Genomic DNA, 14,337 nt, shown 5'->3' with positions numbered 1-14,337 from the left:
TTGTCTGAAATACTGATTCTTGAAAATTTTTATATGATATTTTTACATTTCAGTGTTGCATTTTATACTGCAACCAGAATGTACTCAATGACAATGGAAAAATTGACTCTCTGTTATGGTGCATAGAGTGTTCAGATCATATTTACAAGGCAGGGGTTACTTTGTGAACAGAAGCAATTATAATTCCCACTGGACTGCCATGACAAATGGATTTCCACAAGGTTCAATCATTGCCTATACTGTCTGATTTGTACTATATGCTTCCACCAGGCGAAATTATTCAAAACAGCAATATTGCTTATTATAGTCGTCACTTTTATTTATATAGCTCTTTTTACAATACAGATTGTTTTAAAGCACATCATTCTGCAAATAATTCTGAACCAATGCATGCAGCTAGGCAAAAATCCATGATCACAGCATGCATATACATAAAAGTGTCACAACAGATTTTCTGCCCCTCATATAGTATAGTCGATGACGTTTACGCACAGTCTATGATCCTTTATTTGATTGAACCGTTTCTTCCCCACAGTGCAACTGACTTGACGTATTTGAGCTAAAACTACCATGTCGAGTACAGTATTGTCCATCTCCAAATGACTCATCCTGCAGTGACCGCAACTCTCCCTCCTTGAAAAATGAAGAACACATTTCCCCACTGAAATACTTGCAGTTGCAAGAGAAACCTATTTTCAGTTACACATCTAAAATAAAATTTTACTGCCCTGAGAGCAGCGCGTAATAAACTAAAATAACAGTGATTTGAATCTATTGAGTACTGTCTGTCCTGAGAGCAGCACGTAATACACTAAATAACAGCGATTTGAATCTATTGAGTACTACTAGCTGTCTCACGTCACTGAGGTCAGATAAATCCCATCACATAGAGACAGAGATGTGAAGTAACAAAGTACAAATACTTTGTTACTGTAGGCTACTCAAGTAGATTTTTCTGATATTTTTACTTTAGGCTAGGCCTAGGCTACTATTTACTTTTGTGCCTACTTTTTACTTTACTCCTTACATTTTTAACACGATTATCGGTACTTTCTACTCCTTACATTTTACAAAATTGGCTCGTTACTTTAGTTTCAAATAATTTCAGTGGAGTTCCCGTTATTATTTTTTGCGTCATCAATACCGAATTCAATTGGATGGAATATACGTTGAACTTGACGCACCACTAAGACGACTCGACAGATTCAGCGGCATTCATTTGGGGCAAATAATTGCGGCTTGATGGCGGTAACGTTAGCACATGTGGCGGCGACATTATTGAAAATGAAGAAAACTGAGATCCCAGAGATTCGGCAGACAAGCAGCAAGACATGTTTAGTAATCCTTTATTTATTTTTCCAGAAGCCATATTTGAGCACACACACATACGTGTAGATTCCTTTAAATGGCAAGATTATAAAAGAGAAACGGGATCTGTGAATTCTCACAGAATCACATTTGAATGAATATCTTGCTACTCAGTCAGAATGTCTTAGTAACCTGAGTCTCTGTCACAATAATCATATATGTGATGTTTTTGGCCTATTGGCAGAATCCATTTAAAATGTATGGCAATGGCAAATAAAGAACCTTTTTTCCATATCCACTTAAGTTTCTCAGCTTGCACTCTAGTAACATTTGTGTGGTCCAGTAGCTTTGCATAAAAAAATGGTTGTCAGTACTTTGTTACTTTTACTCGAGTAAAGAAGTTAAATCAGTACTTCTTCTTTTACCAGAGTATATTTTAACACAAGTATCTATACTTCTACTTGAGTATGGTAAGTGAGTACATTTGCCATCTCTGCATAGAGACTCTTTCACCTAGATATCATCATATAGAGACTGTGTCAGTTCCCCGAACAAGGAAATACAAAAAACTCCCCCCCAAAAATTGATTGATGTTCAACAAATAAAAAACAAATATAATGCAGATAAACAAACGATAAAGCTTGGGTTGCTGAATATTCGATCTCTTTCTTCAAAAGCACTTTTTTAAAATTATATGTTTACAGACCATAACCTCGATGTGCTATGTTTGACAGAAACTTGGGTAAAACCAGACAATTACATTACTTTAAATGAGTCCACCCCGCAAGATTACTACTATAAACACGAGGCCTGTTTAAAAGGAAAAAGGGGAGGTGTTGCTGTAATTTATAGCAATATCTTCAGTATTATTCAGACATCTAGTTTAAAATATAATTAATTTGAAGTGATGGTGCTTTCTGTAATGTTATGTAGTGTAAGTGATAAATCCCGTTCAACTTTTGTGCTGGCTACTGTATACAGGCCACCAGGGCACAATTCAGATTTTATCAAAGAATTTGCTGATTTTCTATCATAGTTAGTACTGGCTGCAGATAAAGTCCTAATTGTTGGTGATTTTAATATGCATGTAGATAACGAAAAATTGCATTGGGATTGGCATTTAAATATATTCTGAACTCTATTGGAGTTCGACAACACGTGTCAGGACCTACTCTATGGAAGTAAAATAATACCAATGTTTTTGAAACAAAAATCCTGTTGAATTGCACTACTTAAAACATATGCATTGCATTAACCATGCTTGCATTTTAATGCATTGTATTTTTAGGACTTATTTTATTGGCTCAAATTTGACATGGTTGAATATTTAAGCTGTGAATATTTCAATTCAAAACATTTCAAACACATTTTCATTATTAAAAATTAAATAATCCATATTCACCCTTCATATTTAACTTCCAAAATATTCAAACTGTTTAAAAATACAACCTATAATATTCAACAGGTAATTTTCGGGCCATTTTGTTTCGCTTTACAAATTCGCTTCCACAAATTCAGTGGTTCAAATTCGACAGTAAATTCAACATTGACATCCAGGAACTGCAGGAAAAGCAGCAGATTACCGAGCTTAATCTCCATCTGCTGTTAGTCGACCTCACCAGCAGGGGGTGCAAGCGCGTGTTGTTGACGAATACCGAGCAACAGTTAGAGCAAGCCATTCATAAACATTTATAGAAATGTAAGTGTATTTGTTAACTTTATATCGCAGCGATGTGCTGTTGTTTGTTCAGCTCATAGGACTTGATGTTAAAATCCCTTGTAATCAGCACTTCCTAATTTTATTTGGGGAGAGGGGTAAGAACGTCATCAGGGTCTTCAGGTGGGCACCCTCCTTCACCGGTGTTTCGTTGATAGGCCCACGACACCTCCAGAGGGCTCAACGGCAACACCTGGCGTCCCAGGTGAGCCCCCTTCTGCTTTTACCGCTCTTTATTGTTCTTTGCAGCCCAATTAGGATCCTTCCTCTTTATCCAGATCCACCTGCTGCTTCGCTCTGCTGCCTCCGACAGTGATCTGATGGCTTTCCTGAAGGCCTGTCCCCGAACTCCTACCCCCTTCAGGAGCCTGGCTATGGATGTGGCCACAAAACCTCTGCAACCAACCTCTACCGGAAGTACCTGTGTACGCCAGCCTAGTTGTTTTGCCTCCAAAGCTATATCAGTGTATTTCAGTTTTTTTTTACGCTTCTCCTACTGCGGCCTCCCATGGTACAGTTAGTTCCACGATGAACAGGGACTTCTGTGAAGATGACCACAGGACAAGATCCGGCCTGAGTTTGGTGTTTAAAATCTCAGGTGGAAACTTGAGTTGTTGATCTAGGTCCACTTCCATTTTCCAGTCCCGTGCAGTGTCTAAGAGGGTGCTATTCAATCTTGCGGTTGGTTTTGCTGGGCACTGCCCTGCTCTGACGAAGGGAATAGTGGATGAGTTCCTTCCGGATGCTGGTTGAGGGAGGGCATTGATGAAGGATCGCCTTCGTTCCAGAATGACTGCTAGTTGGCGTAGGACTTGGTTATGCCTCCAGGTGTAACGGCCTTGGGACAGACTGGTTTTGCAGCCGGTGAGGATATGTCTGAGAGTTGCTGGGGTTTGGCAGAGAGGGCATGCTGGATCATCTCCAAACCACTGGTTAAGATTCTTAGGTGTAGGAAGAACATCGTAGGTGGACCTGATGAGGAAGCTTACTTGGCTTCCTTCCATCTCCCACAAATCTCTCCAAGTGAGCTTATGGTGCTCCAGGTTTTCCCAGGTAGTCCACTGGCCCTGCTTGGCTTGTGCCACTGCTTTTGCGCATCTCTCTGCTTCCTGTTGATGCCGGACCTCAGCAACTACCAACTTTCTCTTCTCTGCAGATGTTGCCTTATGCCATGTAGGTCGACTAGTCCCAAGTCCAAGCCCACCTCTTCCTTGCTGCACCTGTCCCACTATGTCTCCATGTCTGAGAGTGAATTGTGCTTGCTCTACAGCCTCAGCTGGGGTCCACTTCCTGCCAGTTGCCAGTCTGAGAGAAGCTGTTCGTATGACTGCATCTTGAGACTCAGCCAGAGACTTGCATTGTACCACCGTCCTAAGCTCTTGACAGGCTGCTCTGATACCAATGGAATGGGTGTTTCATTGATATTGAACCTCTGGTCTGTAAGCTTTCCTTTGATGATGGATATACTCCTGGATTTACTGGGTTTCAACTTCATCCTTGCCCATGTAATGTTGGAGTAAAGCTTCGCTAACAAGCGTTTGGTACAGGCGATGGTTGAGGTCAAGGTGGTCATATCGTCCATATAGGCACGAATCGGAGGTAGCCGTTGTCCATCCTGCTGACGCGCCCCTCCGACCACCCATCTAGATGCCCTGATGATCACTTCCATTGCCATTGTGAAGGCTAGAGGGGATATGGTGCACCCTGCCATGATACCCACTTCCAATGATTGCCATGATGTTGTGTATTCTGCGGTTGTTATGCAGAATTGCAAATCTTTGAAGTAGTTTCTGACCAGATTTGTGATGGTTTCAGGCACATGAAAAAAGTTGAAGGCTGCCCATATGACCGAATGGGGGACGGAACCAAAAGCATTGGCCAGGTCAAGGAATAAAACATGCAAGTCTCTTCCTTCCCTTTTTGCAGATTGTATTTGATGCCAAATCATGCTTGTGTGTTCAAGGCATCCTGAGAAACCTGGTACCCCGGCTTTCTGTATTGACGTGTCAATCAAGTTGTTCTGTTTAAAGTAAGTATTCATTCTTTGAGCAACGATGCTAAAGAAGATCTTGCCTTAAACATTTAAAGGACAAGTTCGGTATTTTACACTTAAAGCCCTGTTTACAGATCGTATCTGATGAAATAGAACGGTTAAGATTAAACTTTGGACACATGCTCCTGTCCTGAGAATTTTAGGTTTATTTAGCTTTCCCCCCCCACCCCCACAATGGTTGTCTAGTATGTGCACTGGCAGATTCCTTCCTAAAACACATTAAACTTTCGTTTACAAAGACGTGAAACTCACCGAGTGGTCAGGGGTGTTCACTGATATGATCCCAAAAAAAATCGCTGAAAAAGATGCTTTCCAACAGGTTTTATCGTAGTGTTTGTCCACCTCCATTGACTTGTATTGAATGTGCTGTGTGAGGTACGATATTCCTCCGCCGCTTCTTCTTCTGCTTCTTCTGTGTATTCAATGAAATGCCAGCGGTTTGCTTGCAATTGGCAAAGGTGCATTATCGCCACCAACTGGTGTCTATTATTCAAGCTCTCAACGGAAGAATCTGGGTGTGACGCGTTTGGCAAAATAGGTCCACAAACGCTAAATAAAACTAAAATTCTCGGGACAGGAGCATGTGTCCAAATTTTAATCTTAACCGTTCTATTTCATCAGATACGGTCTGTAAACAGGGCTTTAAGTGTAAAATACCGAACTTGTCCTTTAAGAGATTGATTTGTCGAAATTGGTCAATGCTTGAGGCATCCTTCTGCTTGGGAATTACTACTCCCCCTGCTCTTCGCCATGCTTTTGGGATGTTTTGTTTCTTCCGTGTCACCTTCATTAGCCTCCACAGAAACCGCAAGACACCTGGGGTGTTCTTATACAACCGGTAAGGAATTCCATTTGGACCTGGTGCAGAGGCTGCCCCTGCCTTCCTTACTATGTTGTTGATCTCAATCCACTTTGGCGGGCTATCATCAAACTCGTGCTCTGGTTGGGGAATTGGCGGCATGTCTGATAGAATCTCCCTATACTCAAATCTTTGCTCGTCTGAGTGTGTCGCCTTCAGGTGGAGCTCCAGCTCCTTCTTTGGTACCTTAAGAGATCCGCTCTTTTCCCTTGTAAAAAGCCCTTTTACAAATTTGAAGGGATCCTTGTAGAAGGATGTTCTTGCCTTCTCTTTTTTCCTGCTTTTATTTCGGAGGTTTTCTGCTCTCCGCAATCTTCCGAGGCGCCCCTTTAGCTCTACTTGCAGGAGGTCAATGCCTTCTCTCTCTTTCAGTGACGATTTCTTCCATCGCTTTCTCAAATCTCTCCTCTCTTTGATAAGGTGCTCAATTTCCTGTTGTCTTCTAGACTTGGGAGGGGTTGATGTACAAGGGTTTCCCTCAATACTTCAGGATTGCTGGAATATAAAGTGCTTAATGTAGCTTAATGGACTAATACATTGATATAAAAGACCAAACTCACACCTTATTGAGAAGGCTGTACTATATGGCTACAAGCAAGCAGATGGACTCAGCCACAAGAGATACTGTATCCGCGCCACTGATCGCAGTGGCAACGAGCACTTGATTTCATAAACAACACATTTCAGCGTTAGATCGCTTCTTATTTAACAAACGAACGAAATGAATGCTCTGCTAGTTAACAGGAGATGTTTTATTTAGGCTATTTGTTTGTACATCCGTGCTGCGATAAGTGGTTTCAAAAGTGGTGGGGACAATAGAGGGTCTTCACCAACGTCACGTTCTGGGCTTCACGTACTTGGATGTAAACAACAGCACTGATTGGACTGTGTATGTACTACTGAACACATTGTTGCACTTATAAACCACAGAAAAAACATGTGGTAGCTGCAAAATCATATAGAGGACTTATAAAACAGGAAAGACAAACTAAAGTTAATATGTGGTAATGATCCGAACGAGCTAGCTTCTCTAGCCCTTACTGCAATTCTTCCTTCTATTTCTTATCCCGACATAGGCTACGTTCAGATTGTCAGTCCAAAAAAGCACATAATATCCATTTCAAGCTACATCCATATGTGGTTTGAAATCCTATTCAAATCGGATTGTGCATGGTATGTGACTCTCACGCCACATAAAATGTAAACGTCAGACGTTGTTATAGGAAACATGCTGAGAGAACTTTACTCTCACCCAACATGTCACATTCCCTACTAGGGCTGTCACTTTTGAGAAAAATCAAATTCGAACGGATATCAAATACCAGCCTATGTATTCTAATATATTAGAATATCTATCCCCCCCCCCCCCACCGAGAAAAAAAAAACGTCAATCGAAACTTTACTAACAGTTTGACAGTCATAAACAGATTTGCAGATTTAATGGATTTAATGTCACCGAAAGCAACAGATATGAGCTGCATTTTATTGATTATCAGCTAACATCAAAGACTGCAATAAGAGAGAGCGGCAGCCCTGGTAAGATAATTTTGTTTCTTTACTTTTAATGAAGATTATTATTATTGTGTGTTAAAGCGTCTGCGACTTACTTTCACTTTGATTTGCGATAGTTTGCACGTTGGCTTGGCGCTTGATGAATAGATCATCTGCGGTGATACGTGTTGCAGCGCGCCGTCATATCTGACTATAACATAGCCTATATAGCCTGTAACACACTTTTTTAAAATAAAAAGCAAACGGTCTAATCATAGACTGTAAAAAATGCGCTAGACATGGCACTTTAAAAACCGAATAGTTTATTTGAAGTTCGATTACGGATATTTCACGTCATGTTCGAATGCACATTCGAATATCGAATAAAAAGTGACAGCCCTATTCCCTACCCATGAAAAAGGACACATCCTCGACCTGGTCTGCTCCACTAACTAACCAGTGCTCGACCTCCATCCATGCCTCTTTCCCCTCTCTGATCACAAACTGATACGGTTCCCCATTCCTTCTCCAACCCCACGCACCCGCCTCCTCAGAGAAATCACCTTCCACAACCTTAAATCTATTGATCCCCACCATCTCTCTGACATGCTCTCCACCACTCTCCACTTGGACTCAACCCTCACCTCACCTGATGATCTCACAAACCACCTCAACTCCACTTTGTGTACCTCCCTTAACACTCTGGCCCCTCTCAAAACAAAAACCGTCACTTTTAACACCTCGTCACCCTGGTACACACCTGCACTCTGGAAAATGAAACAAACTGGTCGCCAACTTGAATGTCTGACAAAAAAAACATCTCTCACAGTCCACCATGAAGCCTATAAAGTCCACCTCATTGCCTACAAAGATGCCCTCATTGCTGACAAATCTGCCTACCTCTCCACCATCCTCACCAACCCCTGTCAAAACCCCAGAACCCTCTTCTCTACAATGAACAACCTCATCAAGCCTCGGACCAACACCCTCCCTACCTCTACTCCGGATCTCTGCAATTCATTCCTTCACTTTTTCACTGATAAAATCAACATCATTTATCAATCTCTATCCCCTGCATCCGACCTCCCAGTATCTACTCCAGCACCTTTCATGGCCTCTCTTCCCCCTCCTCCACACTGCCTCCTCTCCCAGTTCGACTCGGTCACCACTACAGAAATCTCTAAACTCATCAGCTCTTCCAAACCCACTACCTGCTCACTTGACTCCCTCCCTACTCCACTCCTGAAGTCCTGCCTCCCCGTCCTTTGCCCCTACCTCACTAACCTCTTCAACTCCTCATTGTCCCTTGGAACTGTCCCCTCTGCTTTTAAAACTGCCGCTGTCACACCAATCCTTAAAAAACCTGGTCTGGATCCCTCTTCCCTCAACAACTACCACCCAATATACAACCTCCCCTTTCTGTCTAAAACCCTGGAACGTATAGTCGCCTCACAATTACAAACCCATCTTCATGCCAATAACCAATTTGAACCCCTCCAATCTGGTTTTACGCCCCCTCCACAGCACAGAAACCTCTCTCCTCAAAGTCCTCAATGACCTCCTCACCTCCGCTGACACCGGTTCCCTTAATATCCTTATTCTTCTCGACCTGAGTGCAGGCTTCGATACCGTGAGCCATAACATCCTACTCACCAGACTCAAAGACCTTGGTATCAAAGGTACTGCACTCAGCTGGCTCCGTTCCTACCTTTCCAACAGATCCCACTTCATCTCTCTTCATAACCACAACTCTGCCACAGTCACCCAAGGCGTTCCCCAAGGCTCCGTACTTGGCCCCTCCTCTTCATCATCTACATCCTCCCCCTTGGTCAGATACTCCGCCACTTCAACCTGAACTTCCACTGTTATGCCGATGACACACAGATCTACCTCAGCACCAAATCCCCCCACAATCCTCCCCTCTCCCACATCAACTCTTGTCTGTCAGCTATTAAAACCTGGATGCAGCACAACTTCCTCAAACTCAACAGCAACAAAACAGAATTCCTCCTCATAGGCTCCAAATCCACACTCAGCAATACCAATAACCCCACTCTTACCATCGACGGCACCATTGTCTCCCCATCTCCCCAGGCCCGCAACCTCGGCGTGATTTTTGATTCAACCCTCTCCCTTGAGCCCCACATCCGTCATGTCATTAAAACCTCCTTCCTTCACCTCCGCAACGTCGCCAAAATCAGACCCTCACTCACACCTCCTTGGCACCACATCACTCCAGTCTTAAAATAACTACACTGGCTTCCCATTTCCCACTGGATCCCATACAAAATCCTGGTCCTTACCTACAAAGCCATCCACCACATGGCCCCCTCAATTCTCACTGATCTCCTCTTCCCCTACCAACCTTCACGGTCCCTCAGATCCACCTCAGCCGGTCTCCTCTGCATCCACAAATCCCAGCTCCACAGTTTTGGGGACAGAGCCTTTTCCAGGGCAGCTCCCAGACTCTGGGACTCCCTCCCCCATGAGATCCGCACCTCTGAGTCCCTCACCATCTTCCAGTCCCGCCTCAAGAACCATCTCTTTACCTCTGCCTATCCGTAGCCCCACGCCCCTCCTATTTCTTTTTTTTTTGTGTGTCCTGTCTTGTTTATTTACCTGCCCTGTAAAGCGACTTTGAGTCTGAGAAAAGCGCTATACAAATTGAATGTATTATTATTATTATTATTATTATCTGCTTCCCTGTAACCATATAGTAGCCTACAGCCTTCTCAATAAGGTGTTTGGTCTTTTATATCACTGTATTAGTTCAGCTACGTTACGCGTTTAATATGTCCAGCAAAAGTATTGAGGGAAACCCTAGTAGCCTACTGCAGCACATCAACGCGATATAAAGTTAAGGCAACTAAACAACCAAGAGATATGTCTACCTCAAAAGTAGGCCTAACATTTGTTCTGTACATCCACATCGGGTAATAACATTATAATCTCGTTCACGGTAGAGAAAGTTGCATGTAGGCTACACAGGGACCGTGAAGACACTGAATTAAACATAAAAACAGCCCTCTTAATAATCACAAATACACTTACATTTCTATAAATGTGTTTTTATGAATGAATGAATGAATGAATGAATGGCTTGCTCTAACTGTTGCTCGGTCTTCGTCAACAAGACGCGCTTGCACCCCCTGCTGGTGAGGTCAACTAACAGCAGATGGAGATTAAGCTCGGTAATCTACTGCTTTTCCTGCAGTTCCTGGATTTCAATGTTGAATTTACTGTCGAATTTGAACCACTGAATTTGTGGAAGCGAATTTGTAAAGCGAAATAAAATGGCCCGAAAATTTCCTGTTGAATATTATAGGTTGTATAAACAGTTTGAATATTTTGGAAGTGAAATATGAAAGGTGAAAATGGATTATTGAATTTTTAATAATGAAAATGTGTTTGAAATGTTTCGAATTGAAATATTCACAGCTTAAATATTCAACCATGTCGAATTTGAGCCAATAAAAAAATGCAAGTCCTAAAAATACAATTCATTAAAATGCAAGAATGGTAAATGCAATGCATATTTTTTTCAAGTAGTGCAATTTAACAGGCTTTTTGTTTCAAAAACATTTGGCATTATTTTACTTCCATACTACTCATTGTCGTAATCATACTCTAGATCTAATATGATCACATGGAATAAATGTGGATGCTGTTAAAATTCTGCAGCAGAGCGATGACCTCAGATCATTATCTAGTCGTGTGTAAACTTAATTTAACCAAGGGTACAAAGCCAACTCTGTGTTACAAATATGTTAGACCTATCACTTCTGCCACTAAAGATTGCTTTTAATAAGCTTCCTGATCAGTTTCATCATCTCAACATCCCAGATAGCTTAGAATAACTTGATATTGCGACAGAAACTTTTAACTCTCTCTTTTCCAGTACTTTAGACAGTTGCTCCGTTGCGCTTAACACATTAAATCACTAAAGAGTGGAAGGGGAAAATAAACAAATTAGGGGATGTTTTATTTACCTGCACCAACTGAATGTCCTCCACCCTGTTGTCATCCAAGCTCATTATTGTATAGCTACCTTACTTTGCACAGTGTCATTTAGCATAGAACGAAAATTTAAATAAGTTGTGTTGTGTTTATATTACAAGTTAAAAAAGTTAAATAAGTGACTAGATATCACCAGCAGCCTTTTGATCTAAAATCTTATTTTGTAATTTGTCATATAAGGGTCTTATTATTGACAACATGAATAGTTGCTTCATGTTTGAACAGTTAAATGCTAAAATGTCAACAAAAATATCAAACCTGGTGAATCAGCTCTCATATCACCACCCAGAGCTATGGCCTTTCCAGACAGCTTTGCATGTTCCACAAGTGTTTTTTTCTCAGACCTCCAAGAGGAAAGTTAGATGGTTAAAAAAAACCTCCTGGGACACATACATTCAAGGCGCAGAGCTGAGAGAACCTTAAAATCAACAACAACAACAACAACAACAACAACATTAATGACTGCACAAGTAGCATATAACCCATTAGATTTATACATAGCAAGATTAAACACAAACCTTTTGAACTTGTATGTATGATGACCCAGTGAAAGCTACTGCTGCTGACAAGTGCAGATTGCCAGCTGGGATATTCTTGATGTACGGCTGGCTGTTCCACTGGGTTTTGTGGAGACAGTGAGAACATATCTGTGCAATAATATTACAAATGGTCATTTATATACTGAATGTGTGTATGTGTAGTGTGTTAAGTTGTGTTGTGATCACCTGTGTGATTGACACAAAGGTTCCAAATCACAAATTTGTTGACAGTGCAGGTGTGCATACAGGTCGGACACTTTCTAAATAGGTGCAGCAAGTTGTCCTCGTACACTATGTATTTTGATGCACTGTAGAGGGGTTGGCAAGCCCTGTACAGAAAGCAGGACACATACAGCATTAGTACTAAACTAAATGAAGTCACACACACAGCATAACACCAAGATAGACTTACGTTTGACTGTCCTCTTGAGTGATATCAGGCTCGTATGTGGAATCAAACTTTGTTGAGTCCTTTATTGTACCCGACGAGGTGTTTTTGATCTCATCGGCGCTATTCTCCATCCGTGGCCTTTTGATAAGAGTAGACGTTATAAAAAGAGGGTCGATGAAGGCGCCAAGATCCTCAGTAGAGCAGGACACAGATGGGCACAACGGTTCTACCTGGACCGCTGACATTTCAACACAAAGAAAAATAAATCAAACCAATGAAATGCACGTCGATAACTATTTACTCCTAATATCAAAAATACACAATTAGTAGAATATAACTTTGCCTTTACTCCGAGGGCGATCTATGCTGCTCCTGTAGCCTTCCCCTGAAAAAATTAACTGAAAACAACTGAAAAACTGTTAACTGGAATATTAACTTAAACAACTGAGAAAGACTAAACGTAAACAAAATGTCCCCAAAAAATAAAATTCTATTCTGCAGATTACAAACTGCAGGTAGTACAATATGCAGCCGAAAACGGTAATCGAGCAGCAGAAAGAAAATTTGGAGTGAGTGAGAAACTTGTGAGGGACTGGCGAAAAGCAGAGGTTACTCTAACTCTAATGAAGAAAACAAAGAAAGCTAATCACGGGCTGAAAGCAAGATGGGCAGAGCTTGAGGAACGAGTCCAGAGATGGGTGCTTGAACAACGCGCTGCCGGGAGAGGATTGTCAACGGTGCAGTTACGTTTTCATGCCCTGGTAGTTGCCAAGGAGATGAATATAAATGAATTTGCAGGCGGGCCTTCTTGGTGTTACCGCTTCAAGCAACGTAACCGCCTCTCTATCAGAGTACGGACAACGTTGTGTCAGAAACTGCCAGCAGACTTCCAAGCTAAGGTCGACAGTTTCCGCGAGTTCGTTGAAAAGCAGATAACTGAACACAACGTGTCACCGGATCATATTATCAACATGGACGAGGTCCCCCTCACGTTTGACATCCTCATGGGCCGAAGTGTTGCAGAGAAAGGGCAGAAAAGTGTTAATATAGTGACAACTGGTCATGAGAAATCACACTTCACAGTGTGCTGGCATGTTGTGGAGATGGATTGAAATTGCCACCGATGGTCATTTTCAAACGGAAAACCATGCCAAAAGACGAATCTCCCCCCACAGTCTTCATCTTCCTCCGGAGTTAGCGGAGTTGTTCAGAAGCGACACAGAGGATGAAGAATTCAACGGATTCAGTGATGTGGAATGAGATGGCGGGAGTTTGGTGTACTTGTTACTGGTAACTGTTGGACTCGCTGGCTTGTTATGGAAATTTAGCCTATTCAGCCTCCCGGGTACGGTATGTTCCTTATGTTATTGTGTAGCTAACTGTTAATGTGTTACGTTAACATACTGGACACATATTCAGCCTGTTGTTCTGTGTGCTATTGTGTACCAGTAGCTGAATAACTTTCCAGATTAAATGTATGTTCTTGGTCTTGGATTTTGTTAAATAAATTTCTAAATAAATGCGACTTATAGTCCAGTGCGACTTATATATGTTTTTTTCCTCGTCATGGCGCATTTTTGGACTGATGCGACTTATACTCAGAAGCGACTTATAGTCCGGAAAATACGGTAAGTTGCTATTGGACAAATTAAACAACTTCAATTTCAGAACATCCATCTAAATACGCGAACTTACAAGATTCTTTCGAGTTAGCAAGTTAATTCGTTTTACTAACCTTCACATTCGTTGACGTCCTAACTGTGTACACAGATGGGACAGCCGTGTCTGTCAAATGTAGCACTTGAACTAAACCCATTTCATACCGTCTCAAGTTCTTGAAACATACTTCAGTAAAATGTCTTGCACATAGACGCGAATTCGTCATTATTCCTCCTTCCTCGAAATGTAGAAATTTGAGTCAGCGAGCACACAGGCTGGGTTATTTGGGGACAGGGAAAAGGA

General features: G+C 41.8%; 1 long non-coding RNA gene across 2 annotated transcripts; it reads right to left on the bottom strand.

Annotated features, from left to right (window-relative positions):
• Positions 1 to 11,653: 11,653 nt before the first annotated feature.
• LOC306996272 lies at positions 11,654 to 13,815 on the bottom strand. Of its 2 annotated transcripts, none has more exons than XR_013797037.1 (3): positions 12,397 to 13,815; positions 11,964 to 12,313; positions 11,654 to 11,863 (listed from the first exon to the last, which is right to left on the bottom strand). It is a non-coding gene; the product is annotated as an uncharacterized lncRNA (long non-coding RNA). The 2 variants fall into 2 exon arrangements; XR_013797038.1 differs by having other exon boundaries at positions 11,973 to 12,313.
• Positions 13,816 to 14,337: the final 522 nt, after the last annotated feature.

Source organism: Phoxinus phoxinus (assembly GCF_949152265.1).
Source record: "Phoxinus phoxinus genome assembly, chromosome: 3".
Taxonomy (NCBI): Eukaryota; Metazoa; Chordata; class Actinopteri; order Cypriniformes; family Leuciscidae; genus Phoxinus; species Phoxinus phoxinus.
Note: the sequence above shows the minus strand (reverse complement) of the source record. Positions and strands in the feature narration are given on the sequence as shown.